This window comes from Mustela erminea, chromosome 6 (assembly GCF_009829155.1).
Source record: "Mustela erminea isolate mMusErm1 chromosome 6, mMusErm1.Pri, whole genome shotgun sequence".
NCBI lineage: Eukaryota > Metazoa > Chordata > Mammalia > Carnivora > Mustelidae > Mustela > Mustela erminea.
Window position 1 is genome coordinate 139,950,941 of NC_045619.1, and position 20,007 is coordinate 139,970,947.

General features: G+C 47.0%; 1 protein-coding gene across 1 annotated transcript in view; it reads right to left on the bottom strand.

Annotated features, from left to right (window-relative positions):
- Positions 1–443: 443 nt before the first annotated feature.
- PFKFB3 (6-phosphofructo-2-kinase/fructose-2,6-biphosphatase 3) overlaps positions 444–20,007 on the bottom strand; it is a 150,282-nt gene continuing 130,718 nt past the window's right edge. Inside the window, exons 17-20 of the transcript XR_004287216.1 lie at positions 11,896–12,177; positions 7,787–8,471; positions 6,218–6,294; positions 444–2,030 (exon numbers count right to left, since the gene is read on the bottom strand). The gene's annotated coding sequence lies outside the window, so the exon portion shown is untranslated. The remainder of the gene's footprint in view (positions 2,031–6,217; positions 6,295–7,786; positions 8,472–11,895; positions 12,178–20,007) is intronic.

A 20,007-nucleotide genomic window follows, 5' to 3' on the forward strand; every position in this document is an offset into this window, starting at 1 on the left:
GGTATTAGAAATAAAAAAGCAAAGAACAGAGGTGCTTCTCCTCCTGACGGGAACCCTGCAGCCTGGCCGTGGACCCACCAGAGCACAGCTGTTAAAAGGCAAAGATGGTTCTTGCAAGATCAAAACCAATGGAGGTAAGTTCATGTCCGACCCTAAAATAAATTCGTAGGCATCGTGTAAGACTTAGACTCGCTTTTCCTGTTTTCCCATTGAAGCAAATGAGTCTAAAAAAAAAAAAAAATAGCATTCCAAATGACCTAAGGTTAGAAAAATTGGCCTGCAACTGTTTTTGAATTGTCACCCCTGATTTCGTTCTCGACGGAGTATGGCTCATCAGAGAGGGTATTGGCGTGGGGACTGACAGCTTCAACGTCAAAACAGGATGTGCCCCCACCAAGGCTCCTGCTTTGCCGCAATCTACCGGAATTAATTGGTCTTGGGGGTTTTTTTGTTGGTGGTGGTGACGGTGGTTTTCTTCTTCTCTTTCTTTCTTTTTTACTTAAGAGCCTCAGATGGGCAGACATGGAAACAGCTTCTCATTTGCATAGAGCCTGGCCGGGCAAGGGTGAGCTGAGGACACGCTGAGTTGCCTTCTTGGCAAAGGCAGGAAGTCAGCTGCAAGAAGCTACCACTTTTCAACCCTGGGTGGCTTTTCCTTTTCTCTTTCTCTGCCATTCATTTTGGAAGAAAACATACATTTAATTTCCAACAGAGCACAAGAACTTGGAAGGGGAGGGAAAAACGGTGGCCAAATGCTCCAGGCTGGCCCAGTCACTCCTGTCCCCACATTTTTCCTTACTTAATTAAAGGTGCCAAGCCAGCAAACTGAAAGGGGCTCGTGGTCCCCGGCCATGCCAGAGGATGGCTGCTGGTGACTCACATGACAGTGTCCCGAGCGCCCCTGGCCACATGGTGGGGAGCTGATACCAAGGGGCACAGCACCCTCTCCAGCCACCTGGGCAAGTGCAGACCTGAGCTTGTCATTCCACCCAAGAGAAGCCCCAGTTCAACGAGCACGTCTGCACGAATGGGGGAAAGACTGTAGCAGAACCAGCCGACACGGAGCGCAACGGCTGCACCATTTCAAAGCCAACTGCTCCCTTCTTGCCCATGTCCCGATGCATTTCAATTCGCCCCGATGCTGATCGCTTGATTTGCATCTCGTTCTCAGATACCTGCTGTCTGGTACTTGAGCTCCATCTAGGATGTGCCCATGGACACAAAGGAACAACCTTGCTCTGATATCGTGGCCAAAATGCAGGCAGGCACATTCCAAAGGAAACTATGAGATATTGTTTTTCTATCCCATGTAAAGACACTGATTAGGCGAGCAGTGGAAACCAGCTCACACCACCCTGTCCTGGGCCTGACAAATGCCTTTGGGAGCTTGTAGCACCGCCTGGCCTCTAAGGTCCCTTCCAGAGACGGCAAGTTATGCAGACGAGGACGCTCAGCTATTCAGCACCGGGCAACCTGCAATCCTCCGGCCCTGTGGACAGATGCAGAGCCTCTGCGTCCAGCCTCAAGGCCATCTCCAAGGACACGTGTTCTTAACATTCCTGGACTCTCAACCCCTGATCCTACAGGGAAGTGTCTCCAGATTGAAAGGAAACTGTATTTCTGTGGGTAGCATCTGGTCACGATTCACGTCCCGTCTGTCAGGTAAAACAATGAATTCTGCCCCGACAGAAGCAGCATAATAAAGTGTATATGTTGGTTTGTTACAAGGAACAAAAAAACAGTAGGAAACTGAATGCTGTAATAATGTACAGGTAATATTCAGACTTGCACATAAATTTCACTTTCATGAGTGTTTCACCAGTTTTATAATGACCCTGAATTAGCTCGGTCAGAGGGCAACAGACCTTTAGAGAACTCCAAATCATTATTATTTTTTAAAGATTTTATTTATTTATTTAAGACCGAGAGAGACAGGGCATAAGGCAGGGGAAGGTCAGAGGGAGAAGCAGACTCCCCGCTGAGCAGGAAACCCGATGTGGTGCTCGATTCCAGGACCCCGCGATCATGACCTGAGCCAAAGGCAGACGCTTAAATGACTGAGCCACCCATGCTCCCCAGAGAACTCCAAATTATTGAACTGAATGTTTCTACAGGTTCCTGACATTCTGGAGTCATGTGCCCACCAAGTTACAGTTCTAGAAATATCCTCATCCCACAAGTTGTCTTTTCAACTTGCATTAATATTTTCTTTCATACCAAATTACTAGAAATCTATATTTCTAACAAGAAAGGGATGTTTTGTCACCTGAGAAGCTTTACAGGGCTTGCTAGTCCCTGCACCCCTCACAGACTGTGTGATCCCACATATCAGTCGGACAGAGCATGTCCCATCTCACGAAGTGCGTAAAACTACACCTTTACAAAATTAAAATAACTACGTATTAGGGGCTGTTGGGGTTGGTTTGGAGATCAACACCGAAAGACTATGTCCTTTGAAGGGCCAAGAGTACATGCTAAGCTATGAAATAGAACAAATTTTAAATTTAGATATCTAGAAAAAAAAAAAAAAGACATTTAAGACCAGGGTTTGCCTGACTTTCTTCTCCGTGGCTGTATCTGAGGAAGGCATGATAAGAAAGGAGGACATATTTGAATTGATGGAATAAGTCATAACCTAGCAGGGCTCTTCCCTGTTGGCCGGGCAGATTGGCATTCCGCCAGTCTTTGCTATTAAAATGAGTCCCTCCTAGCCAACTCATCTGATGACTTAAAAAAAAAAAGTATATATATATATATATATATATGCTCCCCATGCTCCCCATGCCTCAAATATAAATATATAAATATAAATATATATATATAAATATAAATATATATATATATATTTGAGGCATGGGGAGCATAGTAGGGAGGGAAGAGGGGCAGCGGGAGAGAGAGAGAGAATCTCAGGCAGATGCTCCCTCACTGAGCACAGGGGCCAGCACAGGCTCAATCACATGACCCCAAGATCCTAACCGTAACCAAAATTAAAAGTTAGATGCTTAACTGACTGAGCCACCCAGATGCTCCATCTGAGGACGTTTAATACCACGCCTTTTTACTGGGCTTCTTAAGGCAGATTTTGGAGCGCAGGGTAAACAAGGATAGGCTGTGCGCAGAGTCCGGTATCCAAGACCATCAAACAATCTGTCGGGGCCTGTGGGGGCAAATTCAGCTAGAAAAGCGGTGCAGGAGGTAGAGTTAAGAACCAGACAGTCACATCCCAAACACAGAATTGAGAACCAGACAGACACATCCCAAACATTCTGCATTTCAGCTCTTGAACCTTAAGCAAATTACCTCTTTTAATATTTTTAACCTCATTTCCTAACGTACCTCACGGGGTTCTTATGGGTACTGGGTGTGTATAAAGTGTTTAGCAGAGTGCCTAAAATGCTTGATAGGTCGGTAGATGGATATTCAAATATTTTGGAGGAGAATGGGAGTTTTTTTCTCAGAAACTCTTCCCGGGACAAATGATCCAACTACCCAAAAAATAAAAGAAATGGTCCTCGAGGGGTCAGACCCAAAATCTCTATTTCTTTTTAGGAATTCCACTCATAATTTTCCTTCATGATTCTTGATCTTATCCTCCCCTGTCCACAATTCAGCTCTGTTTGGGGAAATAACCCTCAAAGGAGAGAGCAGGAGGGCCTAAATGATAGTCCTCTCTGCCGGCCAACCTCACCACGGCATCACACATACGCAGCTAACCCGACACAGTCACTATCTGTGAAAAAGGCAATATTTTCCTAATTCGTGGGGGCTGTGGTAGAGATAAATTAGATCACTTTTGCACAGAGCTGTTGGTTCCTTAAAACGAAAGAATATTTATTTGACAGAGAAAGAGCAAAAGCAGGGGGAGGAAGAGAAAGAGAGAAAGAAGCAGACGCCACCCTGAGCTGAGAACCTGATGTGGGACTCGATCCCCGGCCCCCAGGATCATGACCTGAACTGCAGACAGACGCTTAACCAACAGAGCCGCCCAGGCACTCAGAGAAGAGAAACCATTAGAGACTCTTTAAATATAAGAAACGAGCTGAGGGTTGCTGGAGGGAAGGTATGGGGCGGAGAGGTTTGGGGTAAGTGGGTGATGAGCCTTAAGGGGGGCGCTTGGAAACCAGCACTGGATAATTATACACAACTAATGAATCACTAAGCTCTATCTCTGAAACTAATAGTATATTATATGTTAATTAATTAATTTCAAATAAATTTTTAAAAAGAAAAGGATACAATCACTTTCTGGCCTTCTTATCCGCGACCCCGCACAGCACCATCCGCTGCACTGGTCCACCCTCTCCCTCCCCTCCGCCGCCCCCACCCCTCCCTTGCACCTGTCCTTAAACCAATGCATTGGCATCAGCGATTCCCCCCCCCCCCGGGGGATGTTGAATGATCTGGGGCAAATCCGTTGATCTCCTGCCACTTTCAAAGGGTCCTACAGTGACGAATAAGACCACGAGGGGAGCGGGGGCCAAAGAAAGTAGGTGACGGTTAAGGTCACTTTCAACGCCCTGATTCCGAGATACGGACGGATCCGGAATAAGCGGGCAATGGTCTCAGACAGGGTTCCTCCCCCCGAGCTCTTAGGGGGACGGTCTCCAGCCTCCGCATCCCTGCTCACCGCCACTTCTCTCTTCTTCCGTCCTCGGGGCCGGGGAGCCTTCTAGCTCCCCGCGGGCAGCTTCGAGCGAACTTCCCTTCCCGACCCTGACTTCGGATTCGGCCAAGCTCTGCTCGAGCCGAGAGGGGCATCACCGGGAACCTCTCCAACTTCTTGCCGCTCGCCCGGGGACAAACGCACGGGGCGGGAACCGGGGCAAGGCAAAGCAGGAAGACGGTCTGAGAGCTCGCGCTCACCCTGGCATTTCTACCGCTGAATTTTAACCCAAACGGTCTTCTGGTAGCAATTCCCCTTCCGTAGACCGACCTCGGAGCACGGCGTGCCCTTCCTGCCTGCTTTATCGTCAGCAAGAAAAAGCCAGTACGAACCTGCAGGAGCCGCCCCCGCTCAGAAGGCCCCAGCCCGGGCGCCGCCGGGAGAGCCGGTGAGAGGGCCAGAGCGAGCGAGAAGACACACCTGCCCGGCCGCAGGGACACCCGCCAACCCGGGCACCCCTGCCAGGCTGCCACGTGCGCTCCACGTGTGCACGGTGCGCCCGCCCTACCTGGGGCTGCGGTCACGTCCCCCCAGAGCCCTCTCCGCGGAGGCAGAGGCCCGTTACTAGACAAGCACCCCGACCCCGACCCCGACCCACCTCTTGCTCGCTCCGGCCGCCGGGTGAAGCCGCGCCACACGAAGACCAGCATCTCGCCAGGCAAGGAGCGCGCGCATGCCCGCGGGGCAGCTCATGCGCAAACGCAGGTGCACAGGCTTTGCTCTGCCCGCGGGCCCCTGGGCATCCTCGCGCTGTTTAGGTCTTCGGCTCAGGATCTTGCCCTCTGGCTCTGAGCCACCGCCCTGCGCAAGCGGAAGGGATGGGGCCAGCATCAGGACAGCCCGCTTCCTCCCCGCTTCTGCACCCAGGAGGCCCCCAGGATGCGGTACCCCAGCATCATCGGACACCTCCCTCCAACACTGGCCTCCAGGTCGCCCCTCCGGCCCCCGCTACCTCCAGAGACCTACATACCGCCGAGTCGGCCCACCACCCGCACCTGTCCGCCTCTCCCCGCACAGCCAGTCTTCTTTCTCCTGCTCCGTTCTTTTAGACTTGCGTCCTAGCACTTCTCGGCCCTCCAGGCTGCCCTGGAACCCCAAATACCAAAGCCTGGTCTAAATCCCTGAGTTACACAGTCGGTCTGCCGGGTCCACACCTGCAGCTGCGTTCCTTCCCGAACCGCGCGCCCCTGCCTCCATCACTCACACCTGCAGACACTCCCTCTTCAGTGCGGACACCGGCTCGGGTTATTTCCAGCCGCCAGCCCAATCCAGGTTTGTTAGTGGCAAACTCTCCCCAGCTGAAATGCCACTTTTTAGTGGCATTTGCTCCTAGGGAGTTCTTACATACTCAGAAAAATCATGAGTGTTCCCAAAGGAGGTCCTCACTGAGAGTCACTCCTGGGCCCACTGGAGTATGTCCAGGAAATACAAACTTGTAAACTCCAAAATAAGCCTCCGGTAAGAGGGGAAGAGGAGGAGGCATTCTTATTAAATCATGTGCACAGGAAAGGAGCTGACATTTTTATGACCATTATGATAAGACAGCAGTATTACATCTCACTTAAAGATGAGGATGCTCGCGGCCCGTGTTAATTCACTCTCTTGCCTGCTGAGATCAAAGCTTCGTCGGACTAGTTGAAGGAAAGGTAAGGGGGGACCATCAAACACAAGTAGATTGGAACGGAAAAGCCTTCTTTCTTTGAGGGAGTCCTCAGGTCGGGGCCATTAGGGGAAAGGTGTCACCATGCACAACAATTGTAACTTTAAAAAGCATGTTGATTTTTTTTATAAATTTAAGTGTGCTGGGGAATTCCTTAAATTTTGTGCAATAAACTATTTTTTGTTAAAGAAAAAAAAAAAGAAGAAAAAGAAGGGGCTCCTGGGTGGCTCAGTGGGTTAAAGCCTCTGCCTTCGGCTCGGGTCATGATCCCAGGGTCCTGGGATCGAGCCCCGCATCGGGCTCTCTGCTCAGTGGGGAGCCTGCTTCCTCCTCTCTCTCTGCCTGCCTCTCTACCTACTTGTGATCTGTCTGTCAAATAGATAAATACAAATATTTTTTTTAAAAAAAGGTAGCTAGTCCACACCACTCTCATGGAAAACTTGCAGATAAATAGAACAGTTCTTTGGCTTTCACAGGTTCTTGTTAAACATGGGCAGAGCCATAAACACATTTGAAAGATTGATATTTGATTTATGAACCTGGGATAGTCAATTATACTACAGAATTTGGAATGACTTTATATGATCAGATGGATAATAAACTGCTCTTAAGGGAATTCTTAAAAAAAAAAAAAGTGTGTTCTAGTCCACACCACTCTCCGCAGCCGTCTTGCGTAGCCTCCTCTCTGTTCAGCCTCCTCAAGCAGAGAGGGGCTGCTCGGGCTGGCTTAGGAAGAAATGATACTCAGAGACCCCCTGGGCTCATGCTCCAACCCCTTCTCCCACTCGAGCAGCCAGTGGTCTCCATCTTGCACTTGGGAGAGTCAGGGTGACTGGCAGGCACTACCAGGCTTCAAGGTCCGCCCTGGGACTTGATTTCCGTGCATATTTTTAATATCTAGACACCAGTAATTCTCATTCAAGTGCTCATGTCTCTGGTTTAAAGAGAAAAACAAGCGGGCTCCCTGGGTCTTAACGTCAACCTGTCAGACCTGGGCTCACAGCGCTAAGACTGCATTTTTCACTCCTTGGTCTACACTTTGTTTACACAGTCTTCTCCAATGCTGCAGTTTGTACCTTCTGTCACTTCCCAGTTCCTACCCTATTGAGCCCCGGGTCTGTTGCTGGCTGCAGTTGGATCCTTCGGGGACATATGTGTCACAGTGTATCCAAAACGGAGCATGGGAACCCAACTCCCAACCACCCTCCACTTCCAGTATGTTCTCTTCCAGGGTGTGCCATGTCCGTAAGTGGTGGTTTTAGTCTCTCGTTGCTTGTGGAAGAAACACAAGCAGTGGGGGGGGAGGGGGTGACCACTGTCTCCGACCCCTCCCTTCCTGACATCGCCCCCCTCTCCTTCACCACCGCCCCCAGGGGGCCGCACTAGCCCATCACAGTCCACCTTGGAAGTGAGCTGCGAATCCATCCCTTCCCCCCACCACCTGCCCCATCCTGCTCTCTTACCAGGGCTACCAAAGAGCCTGTGGCTTGTTCTCTCCATTTTGCTTCGCACCCCCATCTCCCCGCACAGCAACTGTAGCAAAGTTGTTTGTAGTGTGCTGAAATAGACACAATATTTACCATTTTAACCATTTTTGAGTGTATAATTCAGTGCCATAAGCACATATGTGCAAACATCACCACCGTCCACCCCCAGCACTTTCTCACCTTTCGCAGCAGTACCTGTTACACTAGTCCACACCGATTACACGGTACCTATTGATCATGCCCATTCTCTCCACCCACCCACCACCCAGGCCGCGATAACCACCGCACCGACTTCTGTCTGTGAATTTGACTCTTCCAGGTACTCAGAAGCATGGCATCTGCAGGATTTGTCCCTTTGTATCTGGCTGATGTCTTTAGCGTCATGTTTCCAAGGTTCATCCGTGTGGGAGCAGGTGTCTGAATTTCCTTCCTTGTTAGGTCTGAACAGTATCCCACTGTGTGTGTGTGTGTGTGTGTGTGTGTGTGTGTGTGTGTGTGTGATGCCGCGTTTTGTTGATCCTCCTTTGGGCTATTCAGAATCATGGTGCCAAGAGCGTGCGTGGACAAACATCTGTTTGAGCCCCACTGTCCGTTCTTCGGGGGGGAGGGGATGTCCCAGGAGTAGGACTACAGGATCAAATAGTAATTCTACGTTTAAGTTCTTGAAGAACCATAACAAAATTAAAAAAAAAAAAAAAAAAAAGAGAACACACATTAGATTATGTCTTTCCTCTCCTTGAAGTCCTTTGACAACTTCCACTGCACCTGGTCAGCAAGGAAACGTGTCCCAGTTTTGCCTGATCTGCCCTGACCTTTCCCACCTTACCCATTTGCTCGGCCCCTTCCGGGACTTGTTCTAGCCTCCCTGGTCTTCCTCCTGTCACTCAGGGGCACGAAGCCCTTCTGTGCCGCCCACCCTCATGCAGACTGTCCCTGCGCCTGGGACCTCCTTTGCTCTGCTCTTCTGCTCTCCTGCGTTTGAAACATCACGTACTCGGGAACTCCCGGAGCGAGTCCTAGACCTTCCCACCGTCTAGACCTGATGGTCCCGTGGAACCCCGGACCTAACCGCCAGCTGGCTGGTGGAGGGACCCTGAGGTCAGGCGTCCTGACTCTCCCCTCCCCACTCCTATCCGCGGCACCCGATCACGTGGTCGAATGAATGGAGACCCCGTTACATTATGGGGTTTGGTGGTCGTAGTCCTTGAAGCTACCATGCCATCTGTTATGGACGGAATTTTGTGGCCCCGCAGAAATTCACTTGTTGAAGCCCTCATCCTCCCTGGGATGGTATTTGGAGGAGGTGGTCCTTGGGAGCTGATTCAATCAAGAGGGCTGAGCCCTGGTCTGTTGGGATTAGTGCCCTCAGAGGAAGAGACACAGAGAGGGTGATCTCTCTCCCTCCCTCCTCCCGCCCCATCCTTGCCTCCCTCCCTGCGCTAAGGAAAGGCCATGTGAGGACACAGCCAGAAGCAGCCTTCTACAAACCAGGAAGAGTGCTCTCACCAGACACCCGACCATGCCGGCCCCGGATCTCATACTTCCAGCCTCCAGAACTATGAGAAGGCACTGTCTGTTGCTGAAGCCTCCAGGCTACGGTACCGGTCATGGCAACTGGGGCAGACTGAGGCCCCGTCCCCTCAGAGCCAGCATGTGACACGTGACCGCTGTGACTCCCGCTTGTTACTACGCCAGCTCCCCTGCAGCACTGCTGTCTTCCCATCTCATGATACCGTTAACCTTTCTACCACCAACCTGAACTCCTTGAGGTACGAACCACATGTGACATATTTTGTTGATCTCACCTGCTGTTAACCCAACCCAGAGCCATCCCCTCGGCCCGCGAGATTGTTCAAGTCGGCAGAAATGATTCGTTGGCTTACATATGCCTCCAGAACGTTTGCAGTTTATGAACGTTTCCTCTTTCCAAAAACAGTTTCAGATCAACTTGGTTTCTCAAGTGTTCGATAATTGTTAAACATTTAAATTGCTATCGAGCCATATTGCGATTAGAGGAAACCTATGATGCCTCAGGTACGCTAAAGAGGTAGGGATCTACCACGAGCACGTTTCTCTCTGTGAGTGTTTTATCAGCCTTCAGACTGTGCACGTAAGTTATTTAATGCCTCTACTTGTATGCATGTGAATGTTAATAATGACAACGCTTTCTTGAGCATTCACATCTTATAAACCCACAGTGTTGGGCTCGGACACTACGCTAAGTGCTTTCTATATGCCATATAATTTAATCTTCATATAATCCTGGAATGTGGGCATTTCTATGCCAGGTTTATGGAAAGGAGAACAGACTCTCACAAAGTTGGTGAAGTCCCTAAGTCTATCCAGCTGAAGAATGGTAGTACCAGGATTGGAATTCGGCACTGATTCCAAATCCCACGCCCTCATATTTTCTGTGAGTTGCTCTATCTTCACTGAAGTTCCAGTAAAGCTCTGTTCTTCCTTTGATGTATCCTCAGTGCAATGGAGAGCAACCATACCCTTGAGTCAGCCTTATTTCTCAAGCAAGGGAGGCCTTCCTGCGAACGGAAGTCACGGTGTAGGGAAATATCAAGTCACGGAACAGTTGAGACAGAGTCGGTTCTGCTGCAAGAAGAAACAGCTCAAAATCCCAAAGACCGATGACAACCAAGCATATATTTCCAGCTGACAGTGCTCCCACTGCGGGTTTGTTAAAGCTCCGCTCCAAGTCTAGAACCAAAGCCAGGGGCAATCTCTATCTGAAACGCTGCTTATCTTCAGATGGGAGACAAGAGCGGACAGCGAAAACCAATGATGTTGTTGGCCAAAGACACTTGGCCAAGCCTCATCTCTTGGGGTCGGAATTATAATCCTTGCCCAGAAAGGAGCAGTTACTACTTTTGACAATATTGTAGGCTATCATAAAACTCTTTTTCACTGTGGAAGGAACAGATTATTTCAATCTGGCAAGAATATTTTTGTTCTTTATTCTACAAATCCACAGCACTGTGTTCTTTTTGCCAGAACACTATGGTAATTATGTTTTTTCTTTTTAATTTAAAAAGGCAACATTTCATCTAAGAATTTAGAATCCAGAGCATACATATTTTAAATAGACACAACCACATGAGTATAATAAAACTAATTTTCCAAAATCCAAATACAGACCCTTTTATATATGTGTGTGTATGAATAATAAGTCACTGGTTCAAAACGTGGAAATATTTTCACCACTAAATTTTGGTCTCGTGTCTTCACTATAACTCTCTAATTGAGTTTTGGAGTTTTGTCTTTTTTTTTTTCCTCATGGTTCTGGAGGGTTGAAGTCCAGGATGAGGATACCAGTAGACTGTGTCTGGTGAGGGCCACTTTCTGGTCCAGGTGGCAGAAGGAGAGAGGGAGCTCTCTTGGGTCTCTTTGTTATGAGGGCGCTAATCCCGTCCATGAGGGTTCCACTTCCATGACCTCATCACCTCCCAAAGGCCCCGCCTCCTCCTAATACCATGATTCCGGGCATTAGCTTTCAACATATGAACCTCGGTGGGGGACACACATATTCGGCGCTAGCACCGTAGGAGATTCACATGTAGTTGACAGGCGGAGTGAAGCAGATCACTCATCCTCCCCAGTGCGGGTGGGTTTCATCCAGTCCGCGGCAAGCCTGGCTGCCTTCAGGCTGAGACGTGGATCGTCTCCTGCCTTCCGACTCAGTCAGATCGGAATAACAACATCAGCCCTTGGGGGTCCAGGGCAGCCTTGCCAGCTGCAGACCTCGAGACTTCTCAGCCTCCATAACTGACATGAGCCAATTCCTTATCACTTAAATAATATTCTTCATGTCGATAGATAAATATAAATATATTCCCTTATAATTAGTAGGTATATTCCTTGTGGTTTATATTTATATATGTATTATATATATTTACATATATATCATATATACATATATATGTATATATATTATATATATACATTTATTTACTTATTTATTTATCCTATTGGTTCTTCTCTAGAGAACCATGATTAATACAAATGGATCAGAAAATCTTCCTTCTATACAGACAGGAAAACTGGTTTAAGGAAATTGGACTTTTCTTGGGTCATACCACAGGCGAGTTTTCTGGATTCCAGACTCTAAATTCCCAGCTTGGACCAAGCCAGAATGGGGGCAGAAGGACTAAAATTGGCCAACACCCCCTTCCAACTCCAAGGCCAGGGTGGCGCAGACCAGTGTGGGCTCTGCTGCTCGTGGTTGCTTCCATGAACCTGGCGCCAGGAAATCTCTCAGAGGCCTGCCTTGCCCACACCAAGCACAGGGGAGAGGCTCTGTCTTCTTCCAGTTAGGCTGCGGCGAGCTGGAGGCATTGAGCTTTCAGATGGTTTGGCTCCTAGTTGGGGATTTTCAAGGACAAGGTCACAGATTAGTCGGGTTGGCTCTTCTTGTGCCAGCCAAAATATTCTTAACTATAATTAAGACCAAAATGAAAAGTGCCAAATAAAATGTGCAATGGCCAAGCATTCCATTCCTTAAAACTGATAACCAGTTTTCAGACCAAGGAATCAGACAAGGTCAACAGAATTAGTTTGTTCAGCGGAAGTGACCCGCACAACTCTCTTCTCCATGGGGTGTCTCATCTAGGCAGAGGCGTATGGTATATCTCTCCATTCCCCTCAACACAGGGGCAGTACCTGAAACTACCCTGCAGTTAAATAGGCTTTAGCATGGCATACAAATGGCCAGCAGACACATGAAAAGGTGTCCAGCATCACGAGTCACCAGGAAAATGCAAATCAAAACCATTATGGTTGGTCGGTGAAGAATTTACATGTCCACATACACCTTGTAGACCATTTCAATTTGTTTCCGAAAGCATTGTATATTCATAGATCAGCAAATGTATATGACTTATTTATGTAAATTTGCCATTAAAAACTATGTAATAAGATAGAAGATATGACCTCACTTGTTGGGCTGGCTCTCGTCAAAAAGACAAGCGATAACAAGAACTGGTGAGGATGCGGGGGAAGGGAACCTTACGCACAGTCGGTGGGAATGTAAATTGGCACAGTATAGAGGTTCCTCAAAAAATTTTAAATGGAGCTATCTTATGACCCAGAAATGCCATGTCTGGGTATTCATGCAAAGGAAATGAAATCAGTATCTTGATGAGATATCTGAACTCACAGGTTCACTCAGCATTTTTCACAATCGTCAAGACATGGAAGCCTCCAAAGTGTCCATGGACAGAAGAATGGGTGAAGAAAACATAACACACACAAACACACACACACACACGCACACACACAGAGAAATATTCTTCAACCATAAAAAAGAAGGATATCCTACCATTTGAAAACACAGATGAATCTGGAGGGCATCTGCTCATTGGAATAAGGCAGACACATGCAAATAAGCCAGACAAATACTGCATGATCTCACTTATACATGAAATCTAAAAATTCAAACTCACAGAAGCAGAAAGTAAGCATGCTGGTGGTTGCCAGGGGCTCAGGAAAGGGGCAGATGGGGGAGGGGTTAGTCAGAGGACATGAAGTTTCAGTTATGCAGAATGGAAAACTCTGGAGATCTAGCCTAGAGCATGGTGACAATAACCGAGGATTCCGTCCTGGATACTGGAAACCTACTGAGAGAGTAGATCTTAACGTTCTCACCACAAAACAAAACAAAGAAAAAAAGATTAAGATAACTATGTGAGGTGACATACTAATGAGCCTGATTTTGGTAACAATAGATGCATATATCAAAACATCACATGATACACATTAAATATATAAATGTCCATTTGCCGATCGTACCTCGATAAGCTGGGTAAGGCAAAACAAACACAGAGAACAAGCTTAGCGTGAGATCCCTGGCTTCAGGATTTGCAGTCTTGAATGAATAACTCACTGTCCTAGCCCTGGGAGTCCTTCTTGTAATGTCCAATTCATGGAGTCATTGCCAAGATCAAATGAGATCCTAGGTGTCAGCATTTTCAACCTCGACCTTATAGACATTTAGTCCAGATAATCCTGTTTGTGGGGCTGTCCTGTGCCTACAGGATATTTAGCAGCAACCCCGGGCCTCTAGCTATTGGAGTCACATTCTCACCAGCTGGGACAACCAAGAATGTCTCCAGACAATGCAAATGTTCCCTTGAGGGATGGAGGGAGGCTACGCCTGGTTGAGAACACCTGCTTGACATGAAGGTCTTTTGTAGAAACATAAAGCATTGCCCAATGAGTGATTATTATTAATAGGCAATGATTTTAAACTAGCCACTTTAAAATCCTGACTGGTTATATTACTGTGTACAGAAAAGCAGTGGCAGCAAAAATGGAAAAGCCACTGAGATTCCCTATTGAAATGTTCAATGGTTACTGTGTAATAAGCTGAAGTCCTGGTTGTTTTCTATTTCTGACAAAGTTTGAGCATGGGGCAACTGTTGGAAGAGGAAGCCGTCCCATGGTCCCTGAGCATGTGAGCAGCAGGGGAGAGCCCGTGATCAAGCCCATGGAGCTCCCTTGCATCTTTGGCTGTGTAGCCCCCAGACTGTGTCCCCTTCAAGTATCATAGCTTCACCTTTGCAAAGTCAGCATCTACTTTAGTCCATTAGAGCTGCTATACTGAAAATACCACAGACTGGGTGATTTAAACAAGAGATGCTTAATTCTCTCAGCTCTGGAGGCTGGATGTCCAAGATGAAGATGTTGGCAGATCCAGGGTCTGGTGAGAGCTCTTGTCCTGGTCTGTAGATGACATTCATCTCACTGTCCCCCAACATGGTGGAGAGCAGAGACAGAAAGCAAGCTCTCTGGTGTCGCTTAGTCTAGTGCCATTCCTGATGGCACTTATCCCATCAGGAGGGCTCTTCCCCTAAGGGGAACCCTCCTGCACTGTTAGTGGGAATGCAAACTGGTGTGGCCACTCTGGAAAACAGTATGGAGGGTCCTCAAAAAGTTAAAAATAGAGCTACAGGGCGCCTGGGTGGCTCAGTGGGTTAGGCCGCTGCCTTCGGCTCAGGTCATGATCTCAGGGTCCTGGGATCGAGTCCCACATCGAGCTCTCTGCTCAGCGGGGAGCCCGCTTCCCTCTCCCTCTCTCTGCCTGCCTCTCCATCTACTTGTGATTTCTCTCTGTCAAATAAATAAATAAATAATCTTTAAAAAAAAATAAAATAAAAATAGAGCTGCATTATGATTCAGCAACTACCCTACTAGGTATTTACCCAAAGGATCCAAGAATACTGATTTGAAGGGGCACATGCATCCTGGTGTTTATAGCAGCATTATCAACATAGCCAAATTATGGAAAGAGCCCAAATGTCCATGGACTGAACATGGTTAAAGATGTGGTGTATATGTACAATGAACTATTACTCACCCATCAAAAAGAATGAAATCTTGCTATTTGCAGTGAAGTGGATAAAGCTAGAGAGTATTATGCTAAGAAAAATAAATCAGTCAAGAAAGACAAATACCATATGATTTCACTCATATGTAGAATTTAAGAAACAAAACAGATGGACATAGGGATAGGGAAATAAATGAGAGAGGGGGAAACCATAAGAGACTCTTAACTATAGAGAACAAACCACAGTTGCTGGAGGAGAGGTGAGTGGGGGATGGGCTAGATGAGGGATGGGTACTAAGGAGGACACTTGCAATGAGCCCTAGGTGCTATAAGTAAGTGATGAACTAAGTTCTACTCCTGAAATTAATATTATACTACATATAAATGAACTAGAATTTAAATAAAAACTTGAAAAGGGAACAAAAAAATGTCCTTCCTCATGACCCCATCATCTCCCACAGCCCCCACCTCCAAATAGGATCACACTGGGGTTGGGTTTTCACCATATAAATTTGGGGGGTAGGGAGACACAAACCTTCAGTCTGTGATAGCATCTGATATACTGTCTGACATATTAAGTCATGAATTTACATTGCATGGTCCTCAACCTGGTTGGCATCCTGGAATTACCTGGACATCTTAAAACATATACTGATCCATGGTCCTGACCCCCAAAGACTCTGGCATGGGGCACGGTCTGGACATTTGAAGTGCCACTGATGATTTTAATATGTGATCAAGGTGAGAATCACCGGCATAGAAAGAACATCACAGAGCTGGTGCCCTTTGCTGCACAGGTGAGGAGAATGCACGAAGGATTCCCATCCAGGCACCTGCTTTGCACTTGTCCAGTGTCCAAGCCGTCTGTGGTACATTCCAACCAGTCCCGTCCAACCATCTCCCAGGAGACGGTCTCCGGGGCACACTCTTCTCTTCTGCTCTAAAGTCTCCTGAATGCATTTCTGCGTCTTTGGCTTCCTCTCAAGAGTCAGAGGCCACTCAGTCTCACATCAAATGTACTTCCTGGAGAAGTTCCAGAACCCTCACATAAAGATTACATAACAGAGAGGAAAGGGAAGCCGATGTGCAGGCAATGAGGGTGAGGGAGGAGGCAGCTCAGCTCAGAGGCTTGGACAAAGGTGAATGATCCAGTAACCCACCAGCGCCTCCATCCCCATAAACAGCTGTACGTGTGAGTCTTCTGGAGAACAGAGCTGCAGAAGTTTCAATCAATTCAGCAGAAGGGGATTTGGCCTTGGAGAATTTTCTCGTAGCCTCCAGAGCACTCCAGTGATCAGCTTTCCCCTCCGCCTGTGTGCACAGCTCTAACTGTGCTGGGGGGAGAGAAGGATTAGAGAGAGGAAATAGATAGTTTCATCCCCCCCCCACACACCCTGCCCCCATTTGGTTCTGTTGTGATACAATGTATCAGGATGCACAGCAGGAGGAGGAAGCTGGCAGTGGGGCCCTTGATTCTAGACCTGCACTTAGCCGGGCATTTTGGGCAGTCAGTACTTCCAGCGTATGCAGACCCAGCACCCAGGCTGGCTTGTGATTTTGAAGGTGCTGGTTTTGTTTGCTTTCCCGGAATGGAGCCCAGATAAAGGCAATTGCCGTGGCAGTGCCCATAAAGAAAAGTTGAAAGTGAAACTGAGATTTTGCCAGTTTCCTATATGCTACTTCAGAGACAAGGGGCAATGCATATTAATGCTCTTAATTTTTTGAAAGCTCTCGGCACATAGAAGTTTACACACATTGATAAGATGAATCAAGTTTTTTAAACTTCAGATGATTTCGTCATTATTTAACCTTGGATGATGACCTGAACAGATACATTCACTTATACTTTTCACATAGGTAGATGTAGGACCTGTTCCACATGCCTCTATCCGAATTAGCGCATTCCAGAAAAAGCTAGAGGTAAAACAGATGTAATTTAATAACACGATGTCAAAGTCATTTTTCAATTTACTTTGGGGACAGATTTTTTCATCCCTTGGTTTCAGCCAAGTACAAGAAAAGCAGGCGTGTGTGAATGGGTCTGTAAAAGTTTTACCCAGCATGGAGATCTTTGTTTAACCCATTGGCAAGATAGCGATCAGACACCACATTCTTGGTGAAAAGCCTCTTTCACAGAGAGAGTGCATTCAAGAAGAAAATAAAACTTGAATTGCTATTTATAAAGCAGAGTTTGAAAGACAGATGGAAGGAGCCGGTTCCATGGGAAAGGAAAGAGGGAAACACTGACTTGCCAAAGTAAAGCTGGCCGTGGCTTCGAGTTCTTTCCAAAATGCTCGGAACCTCGGGAAGCAAACAGTCCTCTCCTGGGAGGAGACCCAGGGCAAAATGGCAGTTTGGTAACTGCGAATGCACTTCTCCAAGGCAGAGCCCCACTTGGAAAGCGTTAAAAGAGTTCACAAAAGGCTTTCTCTGCTCTAGCAAATCAATTGTGGAATCAGTAAGAGTACACGAAAATCCCCTGGGGTCCAGGGGGGCTTCACATGGTCTCTGAACCTCTGGAGGTTTTGTGAATGAGCTCTAGGGGTCTGTGAAAACCCCAAAATGTAGGTAACAGCTGAGTTCAGGCAGAGTGCAGAAGAAGAGCTCAAGGCCAGCCCGATGGGGCGTATTCAGAAGACATTTTCCCATTACAAGCATTGTTCTGCGTGTGCATTTATTCAGTTGGCCACAAGTAACTGTTTGAGACAGCTCATGTTTCTTGATGTTCTAAAGTTCCTGAGCAGAACTTGTTCACGGGGCAGGGGCGGTGGTGGAGGGACAGAAATTAGTTCAGGGAAGGTATTACACAGATGTGGTTTTATTTCCATCTTGATGGACCACTGCTGAGTGTGTGCACCTCTGAGTTGGGCTGTATGAAGACACGTTTCAAGAAGTCAATGGAAACCTAAATTTTTGCTACTGTATTAACCCATTGATCTGATCAATGCCTTAGAAGCATTGTACTTACTGTGTTCTAATGCTTTATAGTTTGCTTTAAAATGTTTATTTTTCCGATTGAGTTGGTGCGGTATATTTTTGGTTATGGAAATACTCCCGGCTTTTCCTGGGCTGGTACTCCTCTTTCTGGGATGCCTGCCCCCAAGGTACCCCTTCTATTCACTGTGTTAAACTTACACCATGTTTTCTTCCCTTCTCTGGCAAATGTCAGAACTCTCCCTGGATTTTCCGGAAGGATTTATGATCCTGCAGGTCACAGGGTAACTGGAAAACTTATTTAACAGTTCCAAGAAGAGTGAACTTCCAGTGACCGAGGTCGCTGGTGTCACTCCCTAAAGTGACACTTTCGGTCTCAGTCTCTCTCTCTCACACACACACACCCCCACACACTTCCATGACTTTGGCTCTCTGGTAAATAGTCATGATGTATGAAAAAGCATGATACATACTATGTGACCTTAACTCCAGAACAATATGGCGGGCAACTAAGAAGGTCAAGGTCAAATGTAAAGTGTTTGTGATTACGGATGATTTCTGTTTTCTTTGCTCTTTGTGTTTCACATTTTCAATAATGCACACATTATACACTTTTAAATGTTTTAAAACAATAAGTTCTATTTTTAAAATTAGATGCTGAAGCTTGTATGGATATGTACGTGTGCATATTTGTAGAAAGAGGATTTGTTTTGATAGACTCCAAGAAGCTGTAAACTCCCAAAATTAAGGCCAACTGTGCCTTCTCAATGTCCCCCCCCTTTCTTTTTTGTGGCAAAATACGTATAACATAAAATTTGCCATGTTGACCATTTTGAAGTGCATAATTGAGAGGCACTAAGTACACTCTGTGGGGCGGCCATCCCCACCACCCATCTCTAGAACTTTTTCATTTTCCTTTGCGAAACTGCCCATTCAACCCTAACGCCCTGTGCCCCCCTCACCCCAGCCCCTACGCTACTTCCTGTCCCCACAATGTGACTGGTGTCTAATGGAAGTAGAATCCCGCATTTGTCCATCTGTGGGCTTGCTGGCCTCAGTAGGGTGTGCTCTAGGCTCAGCCATGCTGGACCAGCTGTCGGAGCTTCGTGCTGAACAACAGCCCATTGTACGAGTGGACCACATTGTGTTTATCCATTCTTCTGTGGACGGACACTTCAATTGTTTTGGCCTTTTAGCTATTGTGAACAATGCTGCTATGAACTTGGGTGTGCAAACAATCCATTTGAATCTCAGCTTTTTTTAGGGTACACACCCAAAAGTGAGATTTGGGGGCAATTTTATGTTTAATTTTTTTGAGGAAACACCATACTCTTTTCCACAGCACCTTCACCGTTTTACTTTCTCACCAGCAAATGCACGAGGCTTCCAACTTGTCCACATCTTCCTCCCCCACCCACTTGTTGTTAGATGTAGGAACATATATGTATTGTACGTGTGTATATGTCTATGTGTATATACACGTGTATATGTGCATTTATGTGTATATGTATGTATGTGTTTCACATATGTATGTCTATGTGTGTCTGTGTGCATGTACACCCATATACACACGGGTATATATAATAGCCATCCAAATGTGTGTGAAGTGGCACCAGTGCCCTTTTAATTGCCTTGCCAAGTCATGGAGTTAGCAATCCTGGCTCAGACCCTCACCTGTCCTAAGGCGCAACTTGAAGCCAGTTTCTTTCTCTCTAGTTAAAGTTGTTTCCTCATTTCTAAAATAAGAAGACTCAATTATTTGTATTGCAAACACATATAGTGTGCAAAACTTTGGGCTGGGTCTTGCAGGGTGAAGCTGGGGGGAAAGGAAGTCCCCTGCTTTCAACGAGTTTGCGTCGGCTGAGGACACCAGCCTGAGGTCGAGTGGGATGAGGAGGGCATGACGGAAGGAGGAAGCAAGGCCCTGACA